At 37.3% G+C, this 12924-nt stretch overlaps 1 pseudogene; it reads right to left on the reverse strand.

Annotated features, from left to right (window-relative positions):
- Positions 1-1104: 1104 nt before the first annotated feature.
- Positions 1105-12924, reverse strand: part of LOC149247353 (calcium-transporting ATPase, endoplasmic reticulum-type pseudogene) — a 42685-nt pseudogene continuing 30865 nt past the window's right edge.

The raw sequence follows: 12924 nt of genomic DNA on the forward strand, positions 1-12924 counted from the left end.
CACATGGGTTACAAGGGAGTCCAACAAGCGTGACCACCTCTTTTATTTCCCGTGTGCATGCCTCCCCAAATCCGCGGGTTTATGCGCTCAACGACAGATCCTGTGGTTTAAAGACGTCAGAACACGTCTTTAGCCTAAAAAAAAATCTGCAAAAATTGAGGTGCCACCGGCCATGGAAAGTGCTCTGATACCACTTTTTATGCTTTTGACCTGCGAGAAATTCCAAAATACCAAATATGTGAAGAAATACAACCCATAACATAGAATAAAATGAGAAAAACAAAAAGTATATTATTATTCAGAGATGAATGCAATGTTCACTTGCCTCTTCGAGGGGGCAACCTCCAGTAGAGCAGAGCTCGCTTACAAAATAAGACTCGATGATCTTTCCCTTCTAACTATGTCTATTTATAGCTAAATGACCTTCAACAACCTAATAGTTAGTGGTCCTTTGCATAACATGGGTTAACCACTTTATTTATTAATTATGGCCCGTTTTCAACTAACTGTGGTCCCTTTCTTAAATGCGGGTCAACCACTTACAATTATTAATACGGGATTATTGACTCTTTAACTAACTATGACTATGAATCGACCCTATTGGGTTTATTACATAAATAAAGGGGTTAGGGTTGGACCGTAACAAACATTCTTTTGGCTTGGTTCTCTATTCTCTGGACAATCATACACCATGTGTCCAAGCTTGCCATACCTGTAGCAATGAACCTCTCTTCCACCTCTTCCTCGTCATCTGGAAAAGGATATTCAACCTATGAGCTCTCCCTCTTACTATCATTGTGGACTAGAGCTATTAGCCTCATCTTTAGATGCAATAGACCTCCCTCTACTTTGTTGTTGTCCTTTGATTCTAGGAACACCTTTACCTCTGCCTTCTTGTTTCCTTGCAAGCTTCTCCTCTGCTTTCAGAGCCAATTGGTATGCCTCCTCTACTGTCCTTTGATACAATACACTTATTTCATCTTGATTGTCCAATATGAGCCCATTAATGTGCCTTGCAGTATTCTTTGTAGACTCTTCCACATATCCAACTCTAATGTTCGCTTTCTAGAACTCCTCTGTGTATTCCCTAACTATTATACCTCTTTATTTAAGGTTCTGCATAATTCTAAACAAAGTCAGCTGGTAATCCTTTGGCAAAAACTTCCCTCTTAGCTTTTCCACCATCCTATACCAACTCTTAATCTTCTTATTGTTCTTTCTTCTCCTATCTATTTGCACACCATCCCACCAAAGAGTTACATGTCCCTTCAACTTTGTCAATGCGAACTTGACCTTGTTCTCTTCATCCATTTCCTCATAGTCAAAGAACTTGTCCATCTCTGTGATCCAATTGATCAACTCCTCTAGATTGATACTGCTTGTGTATGAAGATAGATCTAGTTTTGGTTTCATGACAGAATCCAAAACTGCTCTTAGAAGCTTAGCCTTTACCAGTTCTTTTGCTACTTCTTCTTCTGCAATTTCTTCCTCCTTAGAACTCTCATCTCCAAACTCTGGTTCTTTGTGTTGACTATTGTTGGCATTCTTTCCTCTAGCCACAACATCACTCTAAACAATTCTCTATTGGAAATTGGTCTTTGTCCTTGTCCTCTTGCACCTCATCTAACAACTATCCAAATTCTGGACGATATGATTCCTTCTCCTGTTCCTAAAGCAGACACAAGGTACACTCTGATACCACTTGATGCAAATTTCAAAAAATATTTGCTTAAATTTGTCCTTCTAGGAGTTGGTCCCTTGAAAAGGAACTTCCTTCAACCCCTAGATCAAATCAATGTTAAAAATCGCAGTTGAAAGATTCCAATGTTGTGGGGAAATTATAAAGAAAACAAGTATGAAAGCACAACTCATGAGTTCTTTGTTCTGTACAAATCCCATGTCCCTGGAACTCTTTTATAATACAGTTAAAATTATCTACGGGATTGCGGCTCGCTCATTGCTCACTTAACCTTTTACAAAGGGAAAACTTTATCAACACGCTTGCTTCTTGTGGGCCCCACATCCCCATCACTTAACGAAATTGGGGAATGGAAATAATTTTTTGTCACCGTCACTTGATAGTCCCTAGTCCTAGTGCTATTAAAAATAAAGTTATGGGATCCAGGCTTTCTGGGCCTCCAGGCTAAGAACTCTATTACATGATTCTATCAGTTGATGATCCCTAGTCAGTCACTTGACTGACTCCCTAGCACTGTATTAAAATAAGTTATGGGGTTTGAGTTTTATGGATTTTCTAGATAAATCTTTGTCATGGGATTGTGTTGATAGAAGGTCCCGGCTCCGACAATTGATAGACTCTTCCACAAGCGAAAAACAACTAAGTGTTGGCATTTTCAGGCTTATTCTTGGGTTCAACTTTTTGATTCCTTTTGACCCTTTGCACTCTTTTGCCCCTCTATTCAGCTCTATGACTCCTCTAATACAACTCCTCTCCCTTCTCCACCCTCTTATAATCACTCCGATACTAATATTGGGCGTTTTATAGATCTCAGGATTGATAGTAAAACACAGGGTTTACAGAATAGTGTGAAAACAAAATTGTATAAGGATTGACTATGCAATTACAGAGCTTTCGTAGAAAAAATTTCCACTCTCATGCATTTTCTCCCCACTTTTCTTATTAATCAAAGAAATATTAAATTACATCAATTCGGTTCAGATCTTTGAAGATAGGATTTGAGGACCAAGTTGGGGAAAATTAAATAAACCACAACAAATTGTCTAATTTTAATGAAATACATGGCAATTTTGAACAAATCCTAATTTAACAAACCACACTTTGAGGAACCAACGCCTCTAGTAAATGATTTTAACCTCTTGGTCAATGAGAATTATGGATGCCCTTGCATCACTAGCTTTGGTACCTGGTAATTTCAATACTGAAAGGCAAACTGGGGGTTTTAACGTTTTGAAAAATCTTTCGAAGAAAAAAAGTAAATAATTTTAGATATTAGCTCCAAGTTACTACCATTCATTCATTATCAAATTTATTTCTAACTCTAAATAAACGAAAAGTAAACTGGTATTGATAGACAAATGTATAGGTCATGCTTTGAAAATTTGTAAATTTAATTTTCCCCGCTTCACTTTTTTTCCAAAAGAAAAAAAAATTGTAATTTTATTCAACTTTAAACAAGGAAGAAAATTACATTTTGTAGATGTTGAAAGCATTTAAATAACATAAGCCTCTTATCTTATGTGCAAAAGAGAAAACTGAAAAAAAGTTGCATGGGAACTTGCAAAGTTTAGTATGATAATAATCTCTTAAATTTTCTTTCTTGCTCTTCTTTTTTTGGACCTTCTGCCATCGCCCTGAGTTGGGATCTACCAGAGCCATTTCTATTTCAATTCATGTTGTATTTGCTGAGAGTTATTTGTCTAAATCTAAGCTCTCAAAAACATGAGCTCGCTTTGTACCCTTTTTCCCAGTTTCTTTCTGTGCCTCATTTTTCTGTTGTTTGGTGCTTGGGTCTCTTCTGATTTAGTGCCATTCTGCATATGGTTTGGATCGTTGTCCATCGTTTTTTCTTCTGAGAGGTAGGGATCATAAGGTTTCCATCCTTTTGTTTTGTAAATCTGCACCTTTTTATTGTTTGTGATCTTTTTACTTGTGGGCATGCGTTCTGCAAGTGTCATGTTTGGTAGCATCTATTACATTTGAATTTCGTATATTCATAATCCAAAAATTGGGTCCACTGAACATTTTTGTGTCTCAGTTGAATGTGATCATGTATACCTTTACTAAGGTCTATTTCTACACAAATTTTGGCAAAGGTAAAAACCTTTCTCAATTCTTTTGCAGTCCATGTTTTTGAATGATCCCAAGGTGTTTCTAATCTCCTCTAGAACCTTGTGGTGCCAGAAAGGAAAGGGGAGATTTGGTAGCCTCACCCCAATTTGGAGACCACCATTTTTGTGGCATCAAAATATACTAACCAAGGGGTGGTTAAGAGGCCAACTCTTCCCCAAAACTAGGATTTATCATTTAGAACTTTCTCCAGATCTTCCTAGGTATCAAATTGAAGTATAAAGAAACCCTTGGAGCATAGGTAAATATCATAATTGAGGGTCCAAGTTGAAAAGACCCACTAGTGTAAAGCATCATATCTAGGCCAAATATCGTTGAAGCTACATATCACATCCCTAGATTGGAGAGCAGAACACTGGTGGTTTACTTGTGATAGGTTAACCTCCATGGTAGTAACTTGTTTCATTTGTCCTGCAATGTAGGGTCCTGGGTTGTACTGAGGTGAATCTGATGGATTAAATCACTTTCCTTGTGTAGCATCCTTGTATGATATAAAAACATTGGGGTTTCTAGGTCCCAGAGCACCTCCATACAACCTCTGGTTCAATATTATGTTGGAGTTTCTTGAAACGTGGTAATCCTTCATCTAAGAAAAATATGAAGCAATTTTCCTTCAAAAAGAAGAACTTGTGTATTTGATTTGAAATGGAATAGATTAGTAATGTTGTGCTAATTCCCCAATCAAAATAAAACCCAAGATGCTTATCATTTTCTTATCAAGTGCTTAAGGATTCACCATGTTTGCTTAATTAACTGATTCCCATGAGAGTTTCTTATGTAAATGTTATGAAAAATTTCACATAAAACAAATGTTGAACAACAACAAAATAACAACAAAGAACATCAAATACAACTCACAATACAGAGATTTGATGAGGAGTTCACTCCTCATGGGCTACATCTCCTTGCTCCAGCTTCCAATGCTTGGGCCTCTTTATTATGCTCAAAATTACAACAAAAGTGTGTTTACAATGCTCAGATGCCTCTGAAAACCTGTCTCAATGAGTTCATAAGACTAAAAAATGGCTATCTAGCCTCTTTTTGCATCCCATTTGGATAAGAATTGAAGAAGTTATGACTTCTCTCAGTTCTTCCACTATTTGTTCCACAAAATGCTCCAAAACCGACAGAAAACCACATTTTCGCTCCAAAATCCGCTAACCGAGCGAGATTTTTATCGCGCTGTAGGCCATAACCTACTGGCTGGATCATGAATCGCAATCGACGATGTCTAGCGTAATAAACTATGGGCTTGTTCTCTGTGCGATTGCGGTTTATCACATCGCAATCCAGGCCAATATCGCATAGCAACCTGGGTCGATATAGCATCACAACGTCTGGGGGCTGATTCTTATTGCTACTACGATTACGATATGCAATCGCATCACATCGCTACTCCCAACCTTACCAAGGCCAATTACCTTAACCTGATCCGCCTGTTTCCTCCGATGTGTGATATGCGATATGCGAGGGCCAATGGCAGCCTGCCACTTAGCGTCTCCTCATTAACTGAAGGGTTTTGCTTCGTCATCCAATCCTGCCATGTAGACAAGTCAAACTTGAACTTTGACTTGTTCTAACTTCTACATGCAAACTGGGATTTGCGTGTCGTTCACACTGTTTGATTCATAATGACGAGCTCTTCAATCTGAAGCTAAACTTATCAAGATTATTACACTTTGATTTTTTAGCATAATTTAGAGCACCTGATCACTCCTCCCCACTGGAAGCCTTTTGGACCCCAAAAGGGTCACTTTCAGTTATTGAACAAATGAGGGTACTGTTCCCTCACTTTGCCCTCTTCAATCCATTTGGCCTTTGATGGATTTGTACCTTCGAGACCCACTCGAAGATAATCAACATTTCCCCTCTTTGATGACCTTGTTCTTCTACCAAGTATGGTGTCTTGCTGAAGCTAATCAAGGAATTATGGAGAAAAATCTTCAATTGATGGAACCTTTACACTTTCTCCTGGATCTTCAATCAAAGGAGGCTCATACAATCTCAAATTTTTAACATTAACAACATAATAAATTTGCATATATGAAGGCAAATCAAGCTTGAAAGCATTATTACCAATCTTTTCCAGAATTTTAAATGGACCATAACGGATTGGTTTCAGCTGTTTACCTTCACCTTGAAGCCTTTCCTTGCTAATGTCAAGCAAAACTTCATCACCTACTTGAAACTAATGATCCACATGATTCATATCATGCCTTGCCTTATACTTGCCTTGACTCTTTTCTTGTTGTTCTTGAACTATTTGGTGAATCAACTGAATTTGCTCAATGAATTTCTTTGCTTTGTCTATGTCCATCTACAACTACATCTTTCTCAAAGATGAAATCTAATGGATATTTAGGAAAATAACCAAGACATGCCTCAAAAGGTGAAGTTAGAGTAGAAGAGTGTTTTGCTCGGTTGTAAGCATGTTGAATATAATGCAATTGTTCATCCCACAACTTAGGATGTTTGCTGCAATATCCTCTTAGAAAATGAATAACTGTTCTGTTAACCACTTCAGTTTGACCATCTGTTTGCCGATGGAAGCCTGTACTTTTCTTCAACTTGATGTCCATCAAGTTCCATAAACTTGACCAAAAATTCCCAACAAATCGGGAATCCGATCACTTACAATAGAAGTAGGTAACCCAAAATGAACCCATACATTTTGAAAGAAAAGTTGAGCTATTTGTTCAGCTATAATTTGTTTTTTACAAGGCATTAATATGCACATCTTGCTGAACCTATCCATAACTACATACAAATAATCATGACCTTTTCTTGATAAAGGAAGACCTCCCACAAAATCCATAGAAACACTCTCCCATGGACGTGAAGGCACTGGAAGTGGTGTGTACAATCCCAGTTTCCTATTACTAGGCTTATTGACTGCACACAATGAACAACCTTTAATAAAATGTGACACACTTTCAATTATACGAGGTCAGTAAAAATACCTCTGAAGATTTTCCACTGTTTTACTTACACCGAAATGTTCAACAATAAGAGAAGTGTGCGCTTCCCTTATGACATTTACTCTCTCTCCCTGTGGAACACAAAGTTTTCCCAAATGATACAACAGATTATCAAGTACATGGTAGTCTAATTCCTCAACTTCGTAGCCTTGACTCAAGTTTGAATATACCTCTTGAAAGTCAGCATGTTTTGCGTATTGTTCAACATAACTTTAAGGCAAAACATAATGATTCTTGAGTAAAACAACTACATTAACGACTGGTCTAGAAAGCATATCAACAACTCTGTTATAAATACCTTTCTTGTACCTGATTACCAAGTGGAATTGCTGTAAAAATTCCATCCAACGAAAATGCCTTGATTGCTGCAATTTTGTTTGAGATTGCAAATATTGCAAAGGTTGATGATCGACGTGAATAATGGCTTCTTTTCTCATCAAGTAATGCTTCCATTTGTCAACACTTGGCACCAATGCGTAAAGCTCTTTATCATAGGTAGGATAATTAATAACAACACATTTAAAAATATCAGAATGAAATGAAATGAGCTTGCCATGTTGTCAAAGAACTGCACCCATGGCATAGTCACTTGCATCTATTTGTATTTCAAATGGTTGTTTCAAATCTGGCAATGCTAAAACTGGGGTTGAACTGATCTTTTGTTTTAAAGCATCGAATGCTTTTTGTTGTTTGCCTCCCCATTGGAAGACAACCTTCACGCTGAATCATGTAGTGGAGCTACTATGTCCATGAACTTCCTCCAGTACTGCACTGCTCCTAGAAAACTCCTTACATCTGTAATTGATTTGGGAATTGGCCAATTCACAATGACCGAAACTTTAGAGGGGCTAATCTTCAGCTCACCTCCTCCAACTATGTGGCCCAAATACACTAAGGAAGTTTTCCCAAATTCACATTTAAAATAACTGTTATTTTTTCAAGACATCTAACACATTCCTCACATGCTTGACATGTTCTTCTCATGATTTGCTGAATATCAAAATATCATATAAATAGACAATTACAAACTCATCAAGAAAGGATCTTAAAAAATCATTCATAACTCTCATGAATGTCGCTGGAGCGTTGCAAAGACCAAAATGCATAACTAACCACTCAAACAATCCCTCTTTGGTTTTAAAAGTAGTCTTCCAAATATCCTCCTCAACTATTCTAATTTGATGATATCCACTTCTCAAGTCTAATTTAGTGAAATATTTTGCATTCTTCAACTGATCTATCAAATCATCTATTCTGGGTAGTGGCCCATCGATTCTTTGTAGTAATTTTATTCAAAGCTCGATAATCTACACACATGCATCAGGTTTCATCTTTCTTGGGTACCAAAACAATTGGTGAACCACTTGGTGAAGTAGAGGGACGAATTACACCTTTATCTAACAATTCCTAGACTTGTTCCTTATTTTCTAAACTTTCCAGAATTGATATTCGGTACATATCGATATTTGGGAGTGGACAATCTTTGTTGGCCCTCAATTTTGGTCATCTTTGCCTATCCTAAATCCATTTAGTTACCACCATATTCCATCCTATTTCACCTATATATGCCTAATTTTATTCCTATTTTGATATTCAGGTAACTAAATTAAGTTTTTCAATTTTTGGAAATTTTGTAAGAATTGGGTTTTAAGAGTAAATTTGGACTGCATTAAAAATTCCTGTAATAGCTTCATGGAAGTCATATGTGCAGGTGAGTTCTGAGTGCATATTTGGAAAGCTTGGGAACCATGGATGAAGAAACACCTATTGGTTCAGTCAAACTGAGCAAAAACAGGCCTAGTCAACGCTGGTCAAACTTGACCTGTCATTCAGGAATTCCTAGTAAAAAGGAGCAGATTTATTATTTTGTGGGATTTTTCCTGATTTTGTGAACTAGACTTGATGAGTTTGACCTGTATGGATGGATTAGGATTGATAAGGCTGTTAGGGCCATTATAACAAAGTTTTTTTACTATTTGCTTATTTAAATAGAGTTTATGGACCATTCAAAGGGGAAGAGGTGTGTAATTTTGTATTAAGATTATTGGAGACTTTTGAGATAATTTGAAGAATCATTTCTACTGTTCTATTTTCTATTCATGCTGTGGATGCTTTATTAAGTTAGTTGCAGCTGAAGAGTTCTTCAGGTGTACAAGGCAAGGTTGGAGGGCCCCCATACCAAGTTAAGTGCACTTTGGTTAAATTTTGTATAAATTAGCATAATTTTGATACAATATTTCTTATTTCAGTTTATGATTCAGTTACTTAGATGTGTTATGATTTATGTATGATTTTTGGATGATTTTGGTTTAAAATCTAATTTGCGTACGAAATGACAACCAAATATTTAAGTTAAATTCTCTTTCTATCAAATCATGAATCACAACTAAAAATCATCCTTTTTCATTTCTTGAATTGTTTCTTGAATTCCAGTTTATGATTTGATGTAATGGTAATGTTGTTGGAGTAGAACTGTGAGGAAGAACAACTAGAACCTCCTAAGTTAGGAACCTCTTCTCTTGCTTTCGACAAATCACAAACTGCTGCTCTTTAGTTTCTCTTCTTGAGGATAGTACTGTGGGGAAGCACAACCAGGACCTCCTATGTTAGGATCATATTCCTTCGCTTACTTCATCTTGAAACAAAGACTTTTTAGTTTCTTTAAACTTAGAACTTATTTGTAATATGCATTTCCTTTAACCTTTGAGCCTTGCCTTTTGAAATTGACTTTACCTAAAATCCATATACTTTGGATGTGCTTCCAAGTCTACAAACCCAGATTGACAAGTAAAACACTTGTGTTAGTTTACTTAGTAAATTGACCTGACATTTTTGGCGCCGTTTCCAAGGAAGCACATTCAGATTTAGTCAAAATAGGAAGCTTTAAACAAAACACAAAAACAAAAACATTTTTCATTATGGTTATTTACATTTAGACAGAAATTAGAAAGGTAGATTCCAAAACAAAACCCCCAACCACTAATAAAAACTCATTAACTACAAAATCCATTTGCAAAACAAAGATCTACAAAACATGATGTTAAATAAGTCATTTAGAGAAGGAGGGTATGCCACCACAAGGATTTTCTTAAACCCTTGTCCACAATTTAGAAAGGTCACTAGGGATGAATCTCCATTTCAAAAGATAGAAAAGCAACAAAGCATCCATGAAGAAGATCCACAAGAAGAGAATCTAAAATCTTATTCTAGTTATTGTTGTAAGGAGATCAATAAGTTATGGATCACATGCAATGAAATTCAAACAATAGAGCTAGAAATTGAAGAATATCTAGCATATGTATGACAAGATCCCTTGTGCATTCATGATTTTGAACAAGTTCTGTTAGTGTCATTCTTTGCAGCCTTCCTCCAGTGATCAAATATGCTCTTACAAAGTGGTCTCAGAGTGTCAAGGTCAAATTTTGTCATTTCAGTGAGTCTTCAAGCAAATTTTGGTCACTAGGCATTAGGTCTAGGGTTTGCTTTTACTCCTTTCAAAATTGTCCAAATGTCAGTCCTTGTCACTGTTCAGCTGAGTGTGCCATCATTCAAAGGGTTGTCTTTATCATGTCAAGTTCTAATGGGTCATTTTACACCTTGTTCATGCTTTAGTTGCGTCTAGGGAAGGTCATTTCCCTCTCTTAGGGTTTTGAAGGCAATTTCTCTTGGACGGTCAAATCATCAGCAAAACTTGTATCCTAATGTTCATACACTTTCCCATATCCTTAAAGTACCTTATCAAACACTTCCCATCACTGAGATCCCCCAAATTCCTCATTTTCGCACAAACCCTAGTTTCTTGCTACAACTTGGCAATTTTCTAGGTTAGGCCTGTGTTTTACCCTTTTGGACCCCTTCCCCTCACTCAATTTCTAATATTCTACTTTCCCCTACTTCTTAACATTCCTCCCTACTTCCAAAAATTTTCTCAAGAATTTAGAAGCTCCCTATCCCCTTCATTTCGCTTCATTTCGACAAATCCCCTGTTCCACACATCAGGATAGGTTTCACTCAAATGATGTTTTTGAGAAATAAAAGATGAATTTTTGAAAAATGAGAGAGGGTTTTGTCCAAAACAGGCCAAGGAAGAAAAAACCTCCTTCACTTTTTACACAGGTGTCATGGTTTTAGAGAAATGTCAAAAATACTATTGCCTCGGGAGAATTGATGCACCTCTGAAGTGACCTTGGGAAAATCAAGTTTTCTCCTAGCTTGGTTGGTAAAATGACTTGCTTGATGAGTCAAATGATAACTAGACACAAATATATTTCCAATGAGCTATCATGAGCTCAATTTGGAGTTGAGGAAGGCATTCAAAAGTTGATTGTAACAGCACTCTGCCTTTAGGCAGCCTCATTTGGCACATTTTGACCAGTCTTGGGAGATTTGATTTTTGATAGGGAAAATGAACTTCAAATTGAAAAATTCTAGTTGGTTTGGAAAGTAGACTCAAATACCTTTCCAACAAGCTATCCTGAACCCAATTTTGACACCAGGAAGGCCTCCAAAAGTCTTCCTGAAAAAGCATAACACACAGAGTAGGTGGTGCGGCACACTGGGAGAAATTGTCCAGTGTAATTCTGAAAGGGCGTGGCACACTGGGATCGCGCGGCGCACTGGGTATGTAGCGCGAAGAATACACCTGAAAGCCCAAATTTTCTTTAAATTTCTTTAAATTTCCCATAGCTTGCGTGGATTTTTCAGAATTCAATCACACTACAAAAGAGCAGTCCAACACAGTTCTTTCACCAGCATCTATTTCTCCAAGGCAGTGGTGCAACAATAGTTATGTCATCTGGTCATTCATCTGATTATGAAGTGGAAACCCAAAGTGACTCACCCTTGGAAGGACATGCACCCATGAGGCTTCATAGAGGTGGCAGACATATCATTACTTGTCCCGGAACTTGGTGTACAAAGCGAGAATCGGGAGTTTGAAAGCAAAGGTAAAGAGAGCATCAAGGAGGAAAAAAGTGGATGAAGGACTCCAGATATTGGCCGAGGCATCCTTGGCCCACCATTTCCCTTGATGAAGAACCTTCAGTCCAAATTTCAAGAAATTTGGAGCAATTTTTGACATTTTGGAATTTTTGCACTAAAAAACAGGGTTTTTCTCCCTGTGCGCCGCGCCACGTGGCGCGCGCTTTTGATAGGAAGCTCCAAATGGAAAAAAGTTTATATTTTTGGATTTTTCATGAAAAATAATAACTGCTGGTGCATGGTCAAGAAGTTTGGGCAAGTTTTGAGTCCCTAGGAGGTCAAAAACACTAAAAAAATGACCTCTCTGCTCCTATTTTGACACACAGGAAGCAGTCTTGGGAGATTGAAGTTTTGGAGGGGAAAATGGGCACCAAATTCATAAATTCCACTTGAGTTGGAAAGTAGACAGGCAAGGATTTCCAACAAGAACACTTGGGATCAATTTGGACTTCAGGAAGTGCCTCAAACTCAGCCTCAAAGTGGTGTGACGTACAAAGAAATTGGCGCGGCGCACAGAGGATTTTTGCTCAAATTTTCACCTTCCAGCTCAGAAATTCAGCTAGTTTTACTAGTTTTGATTTGTGATGTAATTCCTGATCTATCTTGATGTAATTGGGTGAACATGATGTAATTTTGGTACTTATTTACTTGTTCTAGAAGATTCATTCACCAAAAGGTGAAATGTGAGTGAATGAATCAGTTTCCTAGCATATAGGGGTAAGTTGTTTGTCTACCTAGTTTTCAGTTCTTTGTTTAGAATTGGTTCAAACAACTCCTAGAATGATGAGCTCGACCCCTAGAGGCAAGGGAATGGGTTGGGCTAGTCTATATCATGTCTTTTCTAAGTCATTTTCAGGGTTGGACACCTGGGATTGCTTTGGCATATCATTGTACATTCTATCTTTGCATTTTTGGCTAAGGAAAGACCAGGGTTTTGCAGCACTGTTTGGGATCCATGTGGATTTATGTTTTGATGGTGTGCTTCTCTGAGTACCTGTAATTTCATTAGTGTTATGTGTATCATTTTCCTCTCTTTTCTTCTGAATTTGAACAAATGAGTGATTAAGGTCGAATCTATTACCTGTTATGCTCTGCCTTTGAATTTGTTTAAATTTCCATGTTTTCATCTGTTTAAGG

The sequence above is a fragment of the Pinus tabuliformis genome, chromosome 7, assembly GCF_031772625.1.
Source record: "Pinus tabuliformis cultivar Carrire ecotype Pingquan chromosome 7, CPIR1, whole genome shotgun sequence".
Taxonomy (NCBI): domain Eukaryota; kingdom Viridiplantae; phylum Streptophyta; class Pinopsida; order Pinales; family Pinaceae; genus Pinus; species Pinus tabuliformis.